The 19917-nt window shown below is 41.5% G+C and overlaps 1 long non-coding RNA gene across 1 annotated transcript; it reads left to right on the forward strand.

The window, feature by feature from the left end:
* The first annotated feature begins 3090 nt into the window (after window positions 1-3090).
* On the forward strand, window positions 3091-17804 carry LOC130541724 (uncharacterized). The gene is made up of 4 exons (XR_008955820.2): window positions 3091-3801; window positions 10040-10110; window positions 12675-13268; window positions 16650-17804. It is a non-coding gene; the product is annotated as an uncharacterized LOC130541724 (long non-coding RNA).
* Window positions 17805-19917: the final 2113 nt, after the last annotated feature.

Here is a 19917-nt window from a genome sequence, read left to right on the forward strand (position 1 = left end):
ACAAATCACCAAATATTCTGTGTCGTGGTAATTTCCTGTGTTCTTAAAAGTATTTACCTCCCACATTACTGAAAAATTTAAAAGACCAGAGTTGACCAGAAAGGCCTAGCCACTTCACAAAAACTTCCCTTTTATGAATGCTTGTGGTTAGTCACATAAGAAATATGTTGAATTCTCTTCATGTGTCAAATTATGTGGGAGGCACTAAGAAAAAGCAAAAACACAATAGCCCTACATCGGGATCACACTCTCACCTCTCTCATTCATGGTATCTGCTCTGGAGAATTTTATAATCTATTCAAAGCTAAAAAAAAAAAAACAAAGAAAAAAATCAAAAAACCCGGCCGGGCGCGGTGGCTCATGCCTGTAATCCCAGCACTTTGGGAGGCCAAAGCGGGCAGATCACAAGGTCAAGAGTTCAAGACCAGCCTGATCAACATGGTGAAACCCCGTCTCTACTAAAAATACAGAAATTAGCCAGGCATGGTGGCAGGCGCCCGTAATCCCAGCTACTCAGTAGGCGGAGGCAGGAGAATCACTTGAACCCAGGAGGTGGAGGTTGCAGTGAGCTGAGATCGTGCCATTGCACTCCAGCCTGGGCAACAAGAGCAAGACTCTGTCTAAAAATAAATAAATAAATAAATAAATAAAGCAGAAACCACCTAAAATGGAGACTAACGTGAAAGTATATAGTTAAGAGCTACATTGATGGGTTGAAATATATATTATAGGAATTGAGGGCTGAGCAGTCATTGACTGGATTGGACCTTTCAGAGAAGGTTCTAGAGAACGAAGGAAAGCTTCATAGAGAAGTGGACACAAGACCCAATCTTAAAGGATGAGGGACGGTACTGCAGGCACAAGAAATTCACTCAACTGGTGATGACTCAGCATCAGTTTGGTCACCATTATCGAAGCGTTTTGAATGTGTAGCTGCAACCTAAATAACTTCCCAGAGGTAAATGCATCCTGTAGGTTTACAACAAGCAGTATTATTAAAGTAGTCTATATAAAGAAGCTACTCCAGAAAGAAATTCAAACCCACACATGATTAAGCAAGAAGGATGAATCATACTCAAAATGGAGGAAATAACTATGCAAGACTTAAATAACTACTTGTGCTTAGTTTAAAAGCTGTTTTTTTTTAATCTCTCCCTTTAAAAGCTTTTCTTTACTCCCCAAATCCAATAAAATAATTCTATTTAACTTTATCAGTACAAAACTTACTGCCAAAGAAAATAATCACAATATTTATGTCACTGTATTAGTTATTGCGAAATTGATAAAAGAAGATGCAACAGATAATGTGCTCTTATTAATACACATGGAATCACTAATCCTGTAACAGTTTTATCAAGGAGGTGTGATTAATGCCATTTTGAGGTGGCACAAGTAAGCGTCAAAACTGACATTAAGCCAAGTACCTAAGCTCCCGCAGCTTGTAAGTGGCATTGCTACTGGGGTTTGAAGTCTGGTCTGTCTGGCTCCATAATACCACCAAGACCTGCCATAAGGAAACTAAATAGGTGGAGCACGGTGGATCACGCCTGTAATCCAAGCACTTTGGGAGGCCGAGGTGGGCGGATCACAAGGTCAAGAGATTGAGAACATCCTGGCTAACATGGTGAAACCCCATCTCTACTAAAAATACAAAAAATTAGCCAGGTGTGGTGGTACGCCCCTGTAATCCCAGCACTTTGGGAGACCGAGGTGGGCGGATCATGAGATCAGGAGATCGAGACCATACTGGCTAACACGGTGAAACCCCATCTCTACTAAAAATACAAAAAATTAGCCGGGCGTGGTGGCACGCGCCTGTAGTCCCAGCTATTCGGGAGGCTGAGGCAGGAGAATCGCTTGAACCCAGGAGGCGGAGGTTGCAATGAGCTAAGATCATGCCACTGCACTCCAGCCTGGGCGACAGAGGGACTCCGTCTCAAAAAAAAGAAACTAAATGAAAACAGGTTAAGTAGAAGAAGGAAGCCAGTCTATGATGGTCGACAAATGAACAATACACTCACACATAATAATCTGCGAGGTATACAAATAGATTCCATCTACTATCAATCTGGGGCACATCACTTCCAGCAAATCTTGCTTTTAATTTTAACAGCACTTGCATTATTCACAATACTTAATTTGACCTTTCAGTTTTCTATTTTTACACTGATTTTTACATGAAACTTACACATTAGCGAGAGAAGCACTTTAAATCAATCCCAAACAAAACACAAAATGAAAGTCTCTGAGTCAGGAAAGATTGGGAGGCAAAAGTTTGACCTTGTGAGTTGCATCCATTAGGAGCACTAGCAATCTTTGCCAGCCAGCAGCCAGTAGGCAGAGGGGTGGGAAGTAAACGCCAGGATAACGAGGCAAGACCGCCTCCCAATTCTCTTGAGTTACCCTTCTATTTTATTTTGTTTGAATTTTTTTGGTAGAGATGGGGTCTTGCTACGTTGCCAGGGCTGGTCTTGAACTCCTGACCTCAAGTGATCTTCCTACTTCAGCCTCCTAAAGCACCGGCATAACAGGCATGAGCCACCATGGCACCTAGCCTTGCTGGAATTTTTGAGATCAAATCTGCCATGTGTAAATCTAAGTCTTTATAAGAAGCATATTTCAAAGCCAAATACTAGTAATGTTTATATCAGCCGCTATTTTACATTGCTCAGGCAGTGTTCTCTTTCACTAATGCTATTAGCTGAACATTGGTTCAATTGCTTAGAATGGAAACAATTATATGTAATATTTCATAGTTATTGCTCTTGACATATATCAAAAGAGAAGTGACACTGGATGTGACAATTCAAAGAAATTCCAATATGGAACACAACTTTTGCCCCCAATTTTTCCTGTGTTTTCAAACAGAGATGCTAAGCTTTATTTCTCATACTACTTATTTGTTGGGTCCTGCTCACAGGACTGGAGGAGTGAGGTCAGTATGATATGGGAGTGCTGGGAAGGGAAAAGCGTGGTCCCTTTAAATGATGCGGAATGGAGGAAGGGAAGCGCTGGGTAGAGAAAGGCGGGTCCCTGGCTAAGGCTCCACCCCCACGAACCCCATTCCTGCTTTCCCGCCCAAATGTTGCATTTTCTAAGACCTCCCTGGCCCGCCATACCCCCATCCTGGACCTGCAAAAACCCAAGACTGCGGGCACGGTGGCTCATGCCTGTAATCCCAGCACTTTGGGAGGCCGAGGCGGGCAGATCACGAGGTCAAGAAGTCGAGACCAGCCTTGCTAACATGGCGAAACCCTGTCTCTACTGAAAATACAAAAATTAGCTGGGCGTGATGGCGTGCGCGCCTGTAGTCCCAGCTGCTTGGGAGGCTGAGGTAGGAGAATCGCTTGAATCCGGGAGGTGGAGGTTGCAGTAAGCAGAGACTGCGCCACGGCCCTCTAGCCTGGCGACAGAGACTCCTTCAAAAACAACAATAACAACAACAACAACAAAACAAAACAAAACCTCCCAAGACCCTAGTGGGCAGACACACAGCCAGCCAGACATGGAGAGTAGCACATTGGCAGAAGACGCAAGTGGCTGGTCCTCGAGAGGACGTTGAGAGGAGCATGCCAGCAGAAGAGCACACACCGACAGGCACCGACACACCACCGGCAGGCCATGCACCAGCAGAATGATGCAGAGTTTGACGGGGCAGTCAGAGAAGAGCCTGGGCCGCCAAGGGGCCCGACTCCAGGGGAAAACCATCTCCCTTCTGGCTCCCCCATCTGCTGAGAGCTACTTCTACTCAATAAAACCTTGCACTCATTCTCCAAGCCCACGTGTAATCCGATTCTTCAGGTAAGCCAGGGCAAGAAACCCCAGGATACAGAAATCCTTCTGTCCTTGTGATAAGAAAGGGGGTGTAATTGAGCTAACACAAACCGCCTATAGATGGCAACCTAAAAGAGCATCCTGTAACACACGCCCGCCCACTGGGGCTTCAGGAGCTGTAAATATTCACCCCTAGACACTGCTGTGGGATCGGAGCCCCACAGCCTGCCCGCCTGTATGCTCCCCTAGAGGTCTGAGCAGCAGGGCACTGAAGAATCGAGCCACACCTCATCACACACCCTGCGAGGGGGACAAGGGAGCTTTTCCCATATCAAGTAGATTGCCCTGGTGCTGCAGAAGCAGGAAAAACAGGACCTGCCCATACCCAAGAGCCCGGCAACTCTGGCTAGAGTGAGGCCTGAAATTGTGTCCGGAATTGGTGGGTTCTTGGTCTCACTGGCTTCCTCTCAAAATCACGCTCAAGAGACGCCACAGTTAGAGGTAATGGCACCTCTTTTTTTTTTTTTCATTTTTAATTATTTATTTTTTGTGAACTGGGATCTGGCTCTGTCACCCAGGCTGGAGTACAGTGGTGTGATCATAGCTCACTGCAATCTCGAACTTCTGGGCTCAAATAATTCTCCTGTCTCAGCGCCTGAAGTTGCTGGGATTATAGGCAGGAGCCGCTGCTACTGGGTTTACTTTTTAAATTGTGGTAAAATACACATAACATAAAATTTACCATCCTAATCACTTTTAAGTATACAGTTCAGAGGTATTAAATACACTTAAAATGTTGTGCAACCAACACCGCCACCCACCTCTGTAATTCTTTTCATTTTGCTGTTAAAATTGTGAGAGGCCATTGTTTTGGACCTAGGCCAAATCAGATCACCTCTTTCTGCACTAGGCCCCAACAGACCAGACCAAATCAAAATGGAGTCACTCATGCTAAATGAGACATAATCAAAATGAAACTAAGGAAGCTGCAAAGCTTTGCTGCCATTTTTAGATTACTACTTTCCTCATTCAGCATTTTCTTGGTTACAACAAAAACAGACCAGTTTTTTTTTCTCACCTGAAAACAGGAGATTCCAGCATAAAGAGGTCCCTTCTGTTCTAACCCTTACCAAAAAAACAAAACAAAACAAAAAAAAACAAACCTGAAGTCCTGGTTCTCACATTTAAAAACTCACTGTTTTGCTATTTCCCACTGAGATTTGAGACCAAATAAGTACACTGACAATGGTGACAGAGTGACATCAATGTCTAAAGTTTTGGCCAATCAAAATTGAGAGGTTGACCAAAAGGGGGCAATTGTTAAATTAAGTTTTGCCTAAAGCTGCCTCCTTACATATTTTAAGTTTGGTCTAAAGGTTTCTCCATACACAGTGAACTGTAACCTGACTGGAGGTGTAAACAGACTGTAACCTACTCTTGTGCCAATCATCCAGTTTTGGCCAATCACAGGTAGCCAACTGATCGAATGTGTTCAACACCCAGCTGTAACCAATCAGGCTGTTTCTGTACCTCACGTGTGTTTTCTGTATGTCACTTGCATTTTTCTGTGAAAAATCCTCGCTGACTGCGACGCAGTGCCAGAGTTGCTCTTAACTTATTCAAGGAGGTGGGGGAGTCTGCATGGTTGTTGAATTGTTCTTTGCTGAATTAAACTCTGTTAAATTGTCTAAAGTTTTTTTTTAACATTGCAAAACTGAAACTGTACATCCATTAAACACTAACTCCCCATTCCCTTCTCCCCCCAGCCCCAGACAACCATCATTCTACTTTCTGTCTCTATGATTTTGATTACTCTAAGTATTATTGGTACCCTTTATGTAGCACCTTGGTGACTGAAGACCAGGTTCAGGGAGGTTTTTGTGTTTTGGTTTTGCTTTTTGTTTGTTCTTTTTTTTGAGACAGGGTCTCACTCTGTCACCCAGGGTAGAGTGAGTGGTGTGATCACAGCTCACTGTAGCCTTGAGCTTCTGGGCTGAAGCGATCCTCCCACCTCAGCCTCCTGAGTAGCTGGGTCTATGTGCATGTGCCACCATGCCCAACTAATTTTTTAATTTTTTTGTAGAGGTGTGGTGTCTCACTGTGTGGCCCAGGTTGGTCTCAGACTCCTGGCCGCAAGCAATCCTCTCACCTCAGCCTCTCAAAGTGTTGGGATTACAGGTATGAGCCACCACACCCAGCCAGGCTCAGGTTCCTAATGTTGGTTATCCATCTATGAGTACCAACATGCAGCAGTGGTAATTATATTAAAACTTACTATAATTTTAATTAATCTTTTTTTGTTGTTTCTTTAAGACAGAGTCTCGCGCTTTTGCCTAGCCTGCAGTGCAGAGTGGCACGATCTCGGCTCACTGCAACCTCTGTCTCCTGGGTTCAAGCCATTTTCCTGCCTCAGCCTCCTGTAGCTGGGAGTACAGGCATGTGCCACCACACCCAGCTAATTTTTTTTTTTTTTTTGTATTTTTAGTAGAAACAGGTTTTCGCCATGTTGGCCAGGCTGGTCTCGAACTCCAGACCTCAAGTGATCTGCCCGCCTTGGCTTCCCAAAGGGCTGGGATTACAGGCATAAGCCACTGGGCTCGGTCTGATTTTCATACATAGTACATATGTATATACATATATATTTAATATAATTTTCAAAATCTGAGCATTATTATATTACAGTTTGCAAGATCTTAGCATTATCATAATATCTTTTTTATTTTGTCTTAGGCCTCTCCTGCCAGTTCTAAAAACTAGTAGAATAAAAACCTTAGGTACTAAGTTATACTTCATTTACCATTTTCTCTAATTTATTATTTCAACTCCGAATCACAAAAGAAAGCTCATTCAAACACAGTGGTAATATGACAGTGAGTAGCACTTGAGAAACACAAGCCAGACACAGTGGCTCACACCTGTAATTCCAGCACTTTGGGAGGCTGAGGTGGGAGGATTGCTTGAGCTCAGGAGTTTAAGACTAACCTGAGCAATATGACAAAACCCAGTATCAACAAAAAATACAAAAAAATTATTTATTTGGGCATGGTGATGAGTGCCTGTATTCCCAGCTATTCTAGAGGCTCAGGCAAGAGGATGGCTTGAACCCAGGAGGCGAAGGTTGCAGTGAGCCAAGATCACGCCACTATACTCCAGCTTGGACAACAGGGCAAGACCCTAAGAAAAACAAAAACAAGCCACCTTTCCATGTGGATTATATTCCTAGGCAATTTACTATACGTGGAAATAAAGTGTATCAACTATTATTTTCTCCCAGAAACACTGCTGTAACAGACGGGTAAAGTTCCTGACCTAGGGCCTTAAGCCAACTTTTACTAAATGCAGGACTTAATAAACTATAAATGATATATTTTAGTTTCATAGCATAAAGCTTTCTAACACACACACATAAATCAATTAAGTAGTGCTACAAGTAGTCAATAAACATAAAATCCATTTAATATGGTGCAGTCTGTTTGACCACAGCTTCCTGCCAACTATTACACTGAAGCAAAACAACTCCAATGGGCAGGCTTATTCATTTTATGGATTTCAGGATGATTTCCTTGAGGACATTTTGACAAGTATATTGAAGGAAAGTTTGGGGCAGTTATGTGATGCCGTTCTGGAAAAGAAAAAAAGTGAACTCAGGAGTGATTACTTGCCATTCCCTCGTTCTCTGATAGTCAATTTTCCTGTCATAAAACCTAGGGATTAAAACTAATCGCAGCCCAGTAGTGTGGTTAAGGTTGGGATTCATTTTCTCAAAAGGGGAGAGCAACATATGTTCATGTGAGAAACTGCCTGTTTACGTGTCAGAAGTTACAACATGGGTGTAATTGGCAGAGGGCTGTAAGTGTGAATGGCTATGAGTACAAATCACTGTAAGGATTGCTTGCATGATTTCCCCCTCCAATTTATCACTGAGTGGAAGAAACATGAGTGGGGAGATCTTGGTTCTTGTCATCCCAGTTAATAAATTCAAAGCAAAAATGGGCAGACTCACAGAAGGCCTGAGAGTCCTGAACTAGACCTTCAGATAATCCCAAATGTCATGTCAGACTACTGTTCTGTGATAAGAAATGGTCAGTTATCTTTTAAGAACCCAATAAACGTCACGCAAAGTGGATCTCTAATAATTATTCTCCAAATCTTGTGATAAAATACTGATCTTTATGTCAAGTCAGCCCTGTGTGGCAGGACACCGTGAGCAGTACAATTTGTTCTACCTCAGGTTGAGGGATAAAAGAAACCACTCATTTAATCTTGTATTACATCAAAATTGATTTGGTCAAAAGTCACAAATTAGTTCAGTCATTTTTGACAGCATGATTTTTATCAGAGGACCAAAAGCTTGGTTAAACGATGGGAGAGAAGGGGAGAAGATTTTGTTTCCAATCTTGGGAAAAAGATCTGTGCATCAAAATTATTCAACTATTATTTTCAGATACCATTGTTCACAATAACTCTCCTAGAGCTGTGTTTATTTTTTGCAGAATGCACTCTGTCAGTTACATTGATCTTAAAGGGCTTAGTTATTCCTTTCCTTGCTGTGCAACCAACTCCACCAAAGTTGTGTTTATCTCTGCTTGTTTTCTAATCCAGTGGAACCAAGGAGGCAAGATGGTCAGGTATGATATGATTTCCCCTTAATATGGAAACTGCTGTTTATCTAGTATGTTGCAAAAGTAGTAGCCTTGCTCTCTAATCACCTAAAACATACCTGAAAGCAAGAAGGTTCTCTCCTAAAAGCTGGTAAACACAATGTCACAAACCAACCTGTCTGCCATAAAGGCACTGGTGATGTCCACAACGTGTCCTTCAGGAGGTCAAACAAGTGACACTCTCAGATTCTGAAAGTGGAGAGCCACCACCCCTTTAGGCCCTTCTAAGTATGGAAGAGAGGAAGGGAACCAGCGATTAGTTTTACTTCTTTAGAAAATCCAGCTCTTTTTCAGATTATTTCTTTTTTGCCTTCATCCCAGAGAGTAAAATTCCTTTGAAACAAGGAAGCATTTCTTTCAAGAACATCTTTACCTGCTTTAGCTTTTGTTTTCTGATAGTCAACCCCACCCATTGTTTCACTTGACAAGTAAGGGAAAGAAAGATTTTTTTTTTTTTAACTCATCTAAAGAAGGAAAACCTGTATGGATGGATCTTGAAGCCAGTGGAGTGGGTGCCCACTGTGGGCAGGACTAGGAGCAAAGAGGTGCACTAAAGCCAGCCTTTACATGGAGCCGCCTCACCCAAATTCAAAATCTGTTTAACCATCAACTTGCCTTAAACAAGAAGATAAGTCCTTTAAGCAAAGCAATGGAACTCATTAAGAGGTACTTTTAAGATATCTCTCAAATGTACATAATAGGCTGTATTAAGGATCATGAAATAATAGTATCTACCATTTACTGAGCTCTCATTTTGCACCAGGTGCTTTACATATCTCATCTCACTTGCATAGCAGCATCTCACTTGCATAGTTATTATCATTACCCCCATTTTACACATGGGCCTGTGGTCTCATCCAGGCATGGCATCAGTGACCAAGCTGGGATTTGAACCTAGAAATTTATGCTTTTGCTGCTATACCAAATGATGTCCCTCAAAAGAAATAATCTACGAAGCTGCTTTGTAAACAGTAAAGTTTCAGAATATTTTATAGTGACAGCTTAAACATATTCTGCAAAGTTTGGCCAGAAGGCAAAACAGGACTCTGTTCTTCAAAGTGCAACGAGCCTGGGTTTAGTTGTCACTCACTGCCAGGGATAGGCTCATTCTTTGCCATTGATCCCTGTGGGAACTGTGATTGTCTTCATTTGTAAAATTATGATAATAACTACTTAAAAAGTTATTTTGAGGGACAAATAGATAATGGATGTAAAATACTACCTGGCACATCATAGGCAAAGCAGGTATACTTGATCAATAAATGTTCCTTTATCTCTTTCCCTCACAACTGTCAAAAACAACAAAGTGTGTCCTCTAGCTTGGCTAATACCATGCATGTCTCACCTCTTCAGTCACCTAAGCTGAACTTTGAATCATCCTTGATGCATTCAAAAAAACGTTTTTTGAGCACTTACCTTACACCTAGCAGTATTTTAGGCATGGGGGATCTAGGTGTGTAGAAAATATCTGAATAGAATTTAAATATTTTTTCATCTCCCCAGCCTCCCACCCAGATAATCATCAAAGTCCTGTTCATTGTACGTGTGTTAGAAATTGAGATTACCATCTTGCCTTAAATTTGCCCTATTCTGTTCTTTCCTAGTGCCGCCTCCCAAATGCGGAAATGCATTGTCTTTCTTCTTTCCTAGACCAGTGGTCCTCAAACCTGAGCAGGTATAAGAATCATCATCTGGGTGCAGGGGCTCACACCTTAGTCCCAGCACTTTGGGAGGCTGAGTGGGTTGGATTGCTCAAGGCCAGCCTGGGCAACATAGTGAAACCTTGTTTCTACGAAAAATAAAAGATTAGCCAGGTATGGTGGTCCGCCTGCAGTCCCAGCTACTTGGGAGCCTGGGGCAGGAGGATCACTCGAGCCCAGGGATTCGTGGCTGCAGTAAGCTATGATCATGCCACTGCACCGCAGCCTGAGTAACAGGGTGAGACCCTGTCTCAGAAACAAAAACCAAAAAAATCGTCATCTGGAGAGTGTGTTGAACCTCAGATTGCTGCCTCTCCCATCCTCTGGAATTCCCAGGTGATGGTAATGCTGCTGGTCCAGGGACTACACTTTGAAACCACTGGCCCAGACTATTACCTCGCTTACCTCTTCATCTCTTCACCAGTAACCTCATCATTTTCTAATCCAGGAATCAACAAACCCTGGCCCTTTGAGCCAAATCAAGCCCACAGGTTGTCTTCATCAATAAAGTTTTATGGGAACACAACCATGCCCATTTGTTTACAAATTGTCCATGTCTGCTATGAGGCAGAAATAAGTAGTTGTGACACAGATCATATGACCCACAAAGCCTAAAATGTTTATGATCTGACCCTTTACAGAAAATAATTTTTCGGACCTCATCTTTACCATGCTACAAAAATGGTCTTGCCAAAAATACACCCATCCAGTCACCCTCTAACTTAAAAGATGGTTTCTCATTGCCTGCATAGTCAAGTCCCATGTTTTCTATGGTGTGACAACCCGTCCAACTCTGTTTTACCTATCTCTTTGTCCAATAATTTAACCATCCTTAACTTCTTAGTTTTCTTCAAGCAGTTCAAATCCTCCATGGTTTCCAGGTCTTCCCACATCTTGTCGCTCTATGTACAATATCCTTCTCTCATTTCTTCACAGGATAAGCAACCACATCACATGAGTTTAATTTTTTTTCTTAGATCTACTCATTTGTCAGTTTAATTTTTGAGATTTCAACTATTCACTCTGTCTCTCACTCAAAGAGACAGGGAGAATGAGGACAATACTGCCTGCCCATTCATTTCACATAATGAGTTTATGTTTGTGAATGAACGTGAGATGCGAGACTTTACCCTACCATTCCCTCAGTCCACTCAGACCCCCAGTGCCCGTCCTGTGTTAGTGTGAGGCTCTCACCACAGAGGGTGTAATCCCAGTGTTGAAGGATAACCGTTTTTCATACAGCAGAGCCAATAAACACAAGCCAACTTCTGCATCTGGTGCTCAAAGAAGCAGCAACAATCTGTTCCAAAGCTGGAGGAAAACTGGCTGTGTGGGGCTTACTGGATACTGAATATCTAGATACTAAATACCTAGGTGCTGTACTTTATGGGTGATTTAAGGTTTCACTTCAAACATCAGCATTTATTTGTTTATATTTTATTATTTTTTATTTTTTTAGTTTTTTGAGATGGAGTTTTGCTCCTGTTGCCCAGGCTGGAGTGCAATGGCATGATCTCGGCTCACTGCAACCACTGCCTCCCAGGTTTAAGTGGTTCTCCTGCCTCAGCCTCCCGAGTAGCTGGGACTACAGGCGCACACCGTCATGCCTGACTAATTTTTGTATTTTTAGTAGAGATGGGGTTTCACCATGTTGGCCATGCCTGGTCTCGAACTCCTGACCTCAGGTGATCCACCTGCCTTGGCCTCCCAAAGTGCTGGGATTACAGGTGTGAGCCACCACACCCGGCCAACATCAGCATTTAGAACCTAAACCCTAAATAAAATCTAACTCACTCTTTAAGCTTTGGCACAAATGTCATTTCTTCTCATTTGCTCTGATGTGGGTCAGTCTTCCTTCATGCTCCCGTAAGTATCAGAGTTCCTTCAATCATTTGCACATATCTGTGTTATAATGTTGAACTGTAATTATGTATTTAATTTTCAGTCTCTCTCCTTTAGGCAGTGAGCTCTCCAAGGACAAAGGCATATTATTTATTTAGCTAGTTTTTAGAGATGGGGTCTTGCTAAGTTTCCCAGGCTGGAGTGAAGTGGCTATTCATAGGTGAGATCCCACTACTAATTAGCACAGAAATTTTGACCTACTTCATTTCCGACCTGGGCCAGTTCACCTCTCCTTAGGCAACCTAGTGGGCCTCACTCCTGGGAGGTCATGATATTGATGCCAGTTTAGTGTGAACACCCAGTGAGCATAGCTCACTACAGCCCAGAAGTTCTGGGCTCAAGCTGTCCTCCTGCCTCAGCTCCCAAGTATCTGGGACTACAGGTACATGCCACCATGTCCAGCAACAAAGACATATTTTAGTTATCCTGTGTTTGTGTCTGTCTCAATACCTAGCCTTAGTATAAACATTTAGCAAATGTTTATTGATGAAATGGATGAAGTCCTACCTCCCATTTTGGACCACTTGCCCTTCTCAGAAATGATCTATGAACTCTCACTGAATGTTCAGTTAACGTCCATGGTTTATCATTTCAATGCATTTTAATTCTTCCAGTATTCATTTTTCTTCTCCACTAGGTTTAAGCATGGTCATAGCAGAATCAATGTGCTCACCCCATCATGAAAAAAAAAAATTGTTAATGAATTGATTACTACTTTGATTGTGCCATATTTTAAAGACGAAGAGAAACTAATCAAGTTAGTTTTTATTTGGTCAGAGGCTTGTTTGTGCCTGCTTATCTAAAGTTATAAAGGCCCCAGATATGGCTCCGTGTTGTAGAGGGACTGTCTCTTCTTATATCGACAGAGCCCATATTCACAATGTATCACACTTACCTCGATATATTGTCTGGAGTTTCCTAGTCTGTGTCCTTTGCCTGGAATGCCCTCTCTTGCTAGCTGGCTTCTTCCCACCAGCTGTGGCCAGGGCTGAGGGCTGCTCCTGATTCCTTCATCAAAACTCCGTCTGCTGGGTGTGGTGCCTCACACCTGTAATCCCAGCACTTTGAGAGGCCAAGGTGGGAGTATCGTTTGAGCCCAGGAGTTCAAGACAAGCCTGGACAACAGAGCAAGACCCTGTCTCTACCAAAAAAAAGAAAAGAAAAGAAAAAAAAAAGCCACTTTCTCTTCCATGAGCCAGTTTATTTTTTCTTCACGGCATTTGTTACAAATGTAAGTTAAAAGTCCTAAATACGTATTTGTTCAATGAATGTCGAAGTGCTCTGACCTTATATTCAATTTTCCTATCCAAGGCAAAAACCATTATGGGAAAAATAGTAGAAAATTGGCTACTTAAAAGCTAACCACACTTAAGAAAGTCTAGCATGCAAGGTAGTGATTATCCTGGAGCATTCAAAAGGCATTTGGGTCTCATTTACGAGGGGTTTTCTGCAGACCTCAGTTTCTTAAATTTTAATCAATATATTTTTAAAGTAGGCATAATTTATCACACGCTTTTGCAGCTTTACTCTTTATAACTCTAAGAAACTGTAGAAAATGTTTTCTTTCCCTGTCTCCTACATGTTTGAAGATGAAATTGAAATTCAGCCAATAAAACTGTGCTAAAAAGTTTGACACTAAGAAAAAGAAAGGCCCCTCTCCTGGTGAGTTTCACTGTGAGATGGCTGGAAATGTTGATTGGTGGATCTGTGTTTGTTCGTTAGTTTGGGGCCTGGACACTGAGAGTTAAGTCCACTTAGAGATGTCAGGGAACCCATACTTTTGGTTAAAAGCCAAAAGGGAATGTGGGGAGGGAGTTACGGACTGAAATAGGCGGTAGGGTTTTCTCCCTGTGTGTCCCCCTTTCTCTGTCCCTTGTTTGGTTTATGCATAGATTTTTGTTGTGTATCCTTCAATCCCTTCCACATTACCCTTCTCTCTTTCACCCTTAAACTGAGATTTAGAACTAAAATGAGAGTTTACGAAGGTTCTGGCTATAATTATTTTATTTACTATTTATTAATTTTTTTGAGACAGGATTTCTCTCTGTTGCCCAGGCTGGAGTACAGTGGTGCAATCATGGCTCACTGCAACTTTGAGCTCCCAGGCTCATGCAATTCTGCCACCTGTGCCTCCGGAGTAGCTGGGACGACAGGCACATGCCACCATGCCCAGCTAATCTTTTTACTTTTTGTAGAAATAGGGTCTCACTATGTTGCCTAGGCCGGTCTTGGACTCCTGGGCTCAAGCAATTCTCATGCCTCAACCTCCCAAAGTGCTAGGATTACAGGTGTGAACCACCGTGCCTGGCCTATAATTATGAAAAAAAACCCACTATTTTCTGATATGATTTTTAATTTATTCCTCTAATATAATATTCTATTACTCAGGCTTACTTTAGACAAAAAACTACCTCCTTTGCTTACTATTTTTAAATGGTTATTGAAGGGGTCAATAGCCTGCAAATATGTGCATTTCTTTGACCCAGAAACTTTGCTTCTAGGAATTTGTATTAAGGAAATAATTCAACCAGTAGGTAAAGAACTTGTATAAGCCTGTTTATTCTAGACCTGTTCCATCTTATTGAAAAATTCATACACAACCTAAATGTCCAACAATAATGTTGATTAAATAAATGTAAGTATATCCATACAATTAAATGTTATACAGCTATTAAAATTAATGATGTCAGCAGGGCACAGTGGCTCACGCCTGTAATCCTAGCACTGCTGAGGCGGGCAGATCAGTTGAGGTCAGGAGTTTGAGACCAGCCTGGCCAACATGATGATGTTGGCTGGGCGCAGTGGCTCACGCCTGTAATTCCAGCACTGCTGAGGCGGGCAGATCACTTGAGGTCAGGAGTTTGAGACCAGCCTGGCCAACATGGCGAAACCCCGTCTCTACCAAAAATACAAAAATTAGCCAGGCGTGATAGCACATGCTCGTAATCCCAGCTACTCAGGAGGCTGAGGCAAGAGAATTGCTTGAACCCGGGGGGCAGAGGTTGCAATGAGCCAAGATCACGCCACTGCACTCCAGCCTGGGTGACAGAGACAGACTGTCTCAAAAAATAAAATAAATGATGTAGATATTTATTCCCATAAAAGATATTTATACCATATAGTACAATAATAAAAGTAGTTTGCTAAATGGTATGCATCATATGATCTCTACTTTAAATGAATGTATGTATACACACACATAAATTATATAGTGATTACTTCTGGTGATGTGATTATGAGTGAATTTTCTTTTTCGTTCACATGAAATGTCTAATTTTTCTATAATTAGAAAAACTGTTACTTCTATAATAAAAATAGTTTACGATAACCAACAAAACTTGGTGCTTATTTTATGTGACAGTCTATGAATTTGAATAGAAAATGGCATCCATTTGTGTTCTAATTAATGTTGTAATCCTGTTCTTTCACTCTCTTTTCAACTTTTTTGCTCCTCCTCAATTAAAGAAATTCTCGTGTACTGAAGAAACCATTGGTGAGAAACTTGTCAAGGTCTCTGGAGCTCAAATGTGCCTTAAAATAAAAAGGAGATAAAATGAAAAATTCACTACTCCAGGGATCTGTTCTGTAGTGGAAACGCTCCTTATACTATGAGGATTTTCTTTCCATCTATTTGATTTTAATGGCTTTTAACTTCGAAATGTCTGAGGAGTAGATGTCTAAGGGTTTTGGTTCATTCAATGTGCTCTCCTCACCTGGACATGCAGGGACATGAGTGACTGCGAATGTGGACCTTGTTAAGGCCGTATGCCCATAAGCAAAGGAAATGTGAAATTGAGAAAACTTTCCAAGGCCTCACAACTTTCCAGGCCTCCCCTGACCTATTTGTATTTTCCAGACACACAACACCTTCCTCTGAATTATCCTCATTATTCCCAAGTAGCCCTGGATTCCACCTCCTGCCCTTTGTCGATGGCCAAACTAGAGACCTGGCTTGGATAGTGCTAGCAATAAGCTCGTGGTTGGCCACAGCTGGAGGAAAGCCTTCACTCAGGAGATACATGGACTTCCAATATCTTCTAATATTGCAACCCCAAACGTGAGGTTAAAGGAGCTGAGTGAAGGATCAGGGCCTGCCAATTGCACGTGCTATTTTTAGCTCCTGTATTTGGTCCAGGTGACCTGGGGGACCACTCGTCCTCTCTGCACATTGGTTTTTCAGTTGACAAAATGGACAGTGTACTGTTGTAGGCAGGAGAACTTCTTATTTAAAGGCAAAGGAAAGAATGCCATAAGCACAGTAGGCTCAGCAGAGCTAATAATGATGCGGGGGCCCAGAATTCTTGCCTAGATTTTATCTCTGGCTTGTTGTGTGTCCCTGAGCACTTAGGCTATTTCTGTGGCCTCATGCATAGACAGGTATAATACCCTGTTCTCTCCACTTTCATTATATGGGCACTGCTAGGATAAAATAGCTAGTTAATGAGATTTAAAATAGGAAGAAAATGTTTTGGAAGCCTTCAAAGTACTTGGAGATTTTCAGATTCTGATTAAATAGAAGGTATTGTTAGGAGAAAAATCTGGACAGTTCATATCATGTACGTATTGTTTCCTTGAGTGCTGTATTTATTGGGCAATTTTTTTTTCTTTTCAGCACAAATGTGGAGGAAAAATGAAGGCAAAGCAAAATAACAGGCAAGTCTGAAAACAAAAGTGTTGCCAGTCACGCTAAGCCTCAGGCACGCATTCTGAATGAAGCTAAAGTTTAAAGTCCCCTCTGATAGATTTGTGACTTAAATGTCCACACTAGCAAGTGTGTTTCTCACATGGAGAAGTAGCACGATTTTGTGTCAGGAAAGGGATGAGAACATGCTTCTTGAACACATACAACGCTGAAGACATTTCCTGGAAAACCATTGGCCTTTGCTTAGGACAGTTGCATCACACAGAGATGTTTGTGGTTCAGATTTATAAGAAACATGGGAACTGAAGCCAAAGCACTACTTTTGCTCAGTATAACCAGGTGCCAGATCTAAAGTGTTAGGCAGGTTCCTATATGTATGTTAGAAAAAAGTTGCCCAAGTTTTGGACAATTCCTTTTCCATCTCTCTTACAAGTCAACAAATCGAAGCAATAAACTATTCTCTGAAGAAAACAAATTTATTTGGTTGATTCAAACTTTTAATGAGACTGTTACTCCCCTGTGTGCCTTTCCTTTCTCTGGTTCTAGAAATACATCTAGAAAGGGGGAAAATGTTAATATATTTTCTACTGACTTTATATCACAAATGCTTAGCTTAGAGGGTGGACTCTGAGGAACAGTGTCCTTTCCAAATATTATAAAACTTTGTGTTCATTCTGGAAAAACAAACAAAATTAATCACAATGATTTCCTGCTTTGGAGCAATGAGAAATGGGAGGGAAACTTCACCTTTTCATAGCTTTTGATGTTTGCACCATGTGAATTACCCACCCCCAAATTTAAAATACGAATTTTTGAAAAAGTGTTTACCTCTGAGAAGAGAAACTAGTAGTGAAGAATGAGGAGCTGTAGATTTTTAACGATTCTGATGTATTTGTGTTTTTCCCAATGTTCATGAATAAATAAATGTGCATTCATAATTAAAAAGAATAAACAACCTGGAAAAAACAAAAAAAGGTCTGTGTTCACTGATCTCTAAATAAGAAAAGATAAGACTTGTAGTGTGGCCTTATACTTGTACATCTTTTCCATGTGCCAAAGAGCTACCCCATGGTCAAGCCAAGTGGTGATTATGTAGCTTTCTCTGAACAGACATAATAGGGCTACACATTCACTGTGAAAAAGCTGCAGACAGATGACACCAGTCAACAGAACACCCTACACAGAAACTGTAAAACCATTTTAACACTTACTTCAGATATTATTACATGTGACAAAGTATTTGAAAGATCAACCAAATAAACTGTTCCCAGGAAACATTTCCAATAGAATGCTTCTTGAATAATGTTGCTTTTCTTAGGTCAGTGGGAATTGAATTAAGACACTGAAACACAGAGTCAAGATAAGAACCAGTATTTTTAGCCGAATACTTTTATAGAAGCCTCCAGATACTATACTACTTCTCAATCCTTTTTTTCTTTTGCATAGAGAAAAAACTGAAATAGATTGTCTCCTTTATATGGCAGAGAATCTATATGGGGGTATTACAAATGCAACAAGTTTCCAAATTTGACAGCATATATCTATATAGCCAATTATCCATTTGTTCATTCATCACTTCTCTTACTATGCACAAGGCTCTGAGATGCTGTGAAGATAGAGAAATGAATAAGACCCAGTTGTAGGAGGGAGTCTGATGTGAGCATCAGAGAGCAAGGGTCGTGTGACAAGGAAGGCATGGTACTGTAAAGCACAAGTGTACTCTTGAGTCAGGGAGGAAAGCAACACCTCTTGAGGAAGGTGGCCATGGAGCTTACAAAGACCAGCTACACCTACTATGTACCCGCAAAAATTAAAAATTAAAAAAAGAGCAATGCATATAAAGCACCTACTACACTCCCTGGCACGTAGTAAAGGACTGATAAGTCTTAGCTGTCATACAGAATGTAGTAGAAGAATGCCTGCGGTATTTTGGGAGCCTCTTGCAAGAATATGTAATTCAGTCTGAAAGTGGGAGAGAGAAAAAGACAAAGGCAGTAAATCCTAAGATGTTCTTCAGGAGCTAATTGATCATTCTTAGAACTGTATTAAGTTCATAAACAATAAATTGATGACTTTAACTCAAAGGAAGGCTGGATTTTCTCCTGAGCTTGAGTTCAAGCAGGGATACTTCACCTATTACACCAGGAACAAAAAGGCCACGGCGTCCCATCCTTGGCCTGTAGCATTTTAGACTGGGTAATTCTTTGCTGTGGAGGGTTGTGCTGTGCATTGTAGGATGTTTGGCAGCCTTCCTGGTCTCTACCCACTAGAGATGCCAGAAACAGTTCACTGGTTGTGACAACCAAAAATGTCTCTAGATATTGCCAAATGTCCCCTGGAGGTAAAAATCTCCCCCAGTGAAGAATCACTGCCTAAGACCAAGACCATTTCGTTAAGTATTTATAATATTTAGTTAGCCATTAAGCTGCAGATGGAAAATTAAGGTTCATAGAGAACCAACTTCAATATTTTCCTCTTATTTCTATGACTGCTAAATGTATCGTGATGAAAACTATCAAATGAACATGTCTGAAGACTAGCGTATTCTCATTTTCTACTTGCCAGTCATAACAGGGTCTGAGACATGCTCCAGGAAAATGGCTCAAATTTGACGTGGGCAAAATTTATGGAAGTGAGAACTTATCCTAGTTTCTAAATGCTTTTATTAAAGCATTAATAAAATAATAACACTTAAATATTATTAAGTATTTTATGAAGTTAAGCCTTTTTTGCAGAAACTAGATTATAGTATTTTAGACCATCAAGGCCACCATGACTTCCATATTCAATGTTGCCGACTAGTTCCCTGAGAACTCTCCCTGGCCTGTTGGCAGAAGGTCCTGGAGTAGAGACCCCTGCCTTTCATCATTGTCCTCTGCCCTTGATGAAAAACTGCAAGGCTGGGCACAGTGTCTCACGCCTGTAATCCCAGCACTTTGGGAGGCCGAGGTGGGCGGATCACCTGGGGTTGGCAGTTCAAGACCAGCCTGACCAACATGGAGAAACCCCATCTCTACTAAAAATACAGAATTAGCAGGGCGTGGTGGCACATGCCTGTAATCCCAGCTGCTCGGGAGGCTGAGGCAGGAGAATCACTTGAACCCGGGAGGGGGAGGTTGCAGTGAGCCAAGATCGTGCCATTGTATTCCAGCCTCGGTAACAAGAGCGAAACTCCATCTCAAAAAAGAAAGAAAGAAAGAAAGAAAAATTGCAAAAAGCAAGGGTGCTCTAGAGGCTT

The sequence above is a fragment of the Pan paniscus genome, chromosome 7 (genome assembly GCF_029289425.2).
Source record: "Pan paniscus chromosome 7, NHGRI_mPanPan1-v2.0_pri, whole genome shotgun sequence".
Classification (NCBI taxonomy): Eukaryota; Metazoa; Chordata; class Mammalia; order Primates; family Hominidae; genus Pan; species Pan paniscus.